We start from the raw sequence: 2,499 nt of genomic DNA, 5'->3' as shown, positions 1-2,499 counted from the left end.
TACTTTCTGTTAGTTTCAAACATCTATCTGTATGCCGCTCACTCATCTTCCCCGGCCTAACCGCCATCGATTTCATATATTGAGTTCTTATAACGGTTAATTGAGTGAAGACTTTATTTTCAGGAATAACCAACGAGGTGCCAGTATTCTATTAATGTTAACTCGTTAGCATTAAATTTGCTCATAGACAAACAACACATTGTTGGAATTGCGAGATCGAAATGAGAAGCGAGTAGCTAACAGCTTTTTTAAATAAAGAATTAAAGAGGCTTAACATTTTTGTGAGAGAGAGAGAGTGAGAGAGAGAGAGAGAGAGAGAGAGAGGTAGAGGGAGCGGGCGAGAGAGTAACGTTTATTCGACACAAACTAGGTCATTTCGGGACTAGTTGTACGATTACGTGTAGGGGTATTTAGCAGTGAGAGGAAACCGGGGTACCCGCAGAAAATCCACGAGATTCGGCAGGCGACCATTCTTCTTGTCGTGTTCAAGGTGGGGATTGAAACCACGTCACTTGACTCAATGGTAGACCTTATGACCCAAAGCGCATTCATTAGACTACTTGACCACCCAAACACCCTTAGTATTTACCTTTAGGTGATGTCCTATTTGCGTTCGAGATATGTCAAGCTTTAAACGCTTTAGCGGAAGTCGCTCCGTTTACTAATAATTTACCTTTCGTTTTAAGCTGTCGACTGTTGAACACACAATTCGTTATATTTCTACTTTGGCTCTCTATCCTGGGACCTAAAATGCGCAATCTAGATAGATACTAAAATCATACCTAATTAAAGAGGTCTAGTCATTTTAAAGTTGGTATTGGTTTTTGTATAAACTGAATAATGGAGTTGTAGAACGTCAACACGATAGTCAATGTTGAGACGAGCACAAGCTACCCTGTGTCGGGGTGGAGTGGCGTAGACATATGAATTCTAAATGTTAATAGATTATCATAGGACTGACCATCCTTCACAGACCTAGAGCGAAAATGACCTTTGGAAAAAATACGCAGACAAAACTGTTGGAACAGAAATCAGATTTGCCGTGTGGTGTTCCATAATGATTGACATCCCGAAGTGACCCACCGTTTCCAAACAGCAATACACAATCAAGCAACTAGAAAACCCACCGCTTCACAAATCTTACAGTTCTTACGATATAATTTGTTAAACGGAAAACAAACAACTTTATGTATTAATATGTAAACGATCTAACACACAATGCGTTATCCCCGATTCGAGATATACAGGTTTTCCTTGTTCAACACCTTCAAGAAATGTATTTTATAAAGACAGCAAAGTAAAAAATGTAAATAATAAGGCGGGCTTTGATCTACTTTAGAATTGCTAATTAGTAAAATTTACGAGATAAGCCTGTCTGAATAATGCATTTAATTAAATGATGGTCTTTCATTTTTGCCAGGTATTCCGCATTTAGTTGTAAATTGGTTTACTTGATTGAACCTTTTGATTGTAATAAACAAAAGGTTATTTCAAACTTAGTCTAATTGTGTTATATAGTTGAATGTCACGGAATTTAGTAAAACAACGTTCATTATTGCATTTACGTCTGTGGGTAACTAAGAAAGAAACAGGACGTCTAGAAAAAAAATGTGGGGCTTTTTATTTCATTAATAAGATTAATGTTAGGCTAATAAACATTAGCCTTATTTAGAATTAACAAAAATAAATTCTGAAACATCTTATTTGATTTTAATTTAAGCCGTTATTAGTCGTTATAGCTATGGTGGCTGATAGTGGCCATGTTAAATCTCGCCTTTTTCATAGCACGACAGTATTGACGCAATCACACGACACCTTACTCTGTCGTATCATCGTGTTAATTTTATCGTAACGTCGAGATGTCGACTTGTCGGCCTAGCCTCTTTCTACAAGTCACAAAAATACAGCTGTTGGCCTACTCATTACATTATATAAGTAGCAGATTAGATAAATAAAAATAAGACTCGTGCAAAAGAGATAATAGAAAAACGTTGATTAATTATTTGTTTTCTCAAAAAAATGAAACATTTTGTGCCCAAAAGTGAATTATATTTGGTGTTTATTCAAAAAATCTAGAATTACAATAGCAGGACTAAAGTGGGTTAACTGTGTTAATTCTTTGAATTAGAAGTGGTATAGGGAGGTATCGAACAAGTTAGCATACATTGCCTCGTGTACGACACGTTTCATCTATTAACTTAAGTTAACGTGATTTACTGCAAACCATATTTTGTCACAAATAAACGTGATGTAATGGAGCGATAGTCTAGAAGAGATTTCAGAAGATTTCACATTGGTTTTATTTCAGGGTGGGAAGGGAATTGTAGAAAGAATCAAATCGGGCCACATTCTTTAAAATCACCGCATTAGTGTAGCACGCCACCCCAACAGTTGCAGGAGAGGATTTTTTTGAGGTGCAGAAAACGATTCGCAGCTGTTATTGACCTTATCGCATATTCACCCGTTTGGCTTCACTAATGGGATCGAGGCCTAGATGAT

This window comes from Patella vulgata, chromosome 8, assembly GCF_932274485.2.
Source record: "Patella vulgata chromosome 8, xgPatVulg1.2, whole genome shotgun sequence".
Lineage (NCBI taxonomy): Eukaryota > Metazoa > Mollusca > Gastropoda > Patellidae > Patella > Patella vulgata.
The sequence above is the reverse complement of the archived record's forward strand: the minus strand, read 5'-3'. Positions refer to the sequence as shown.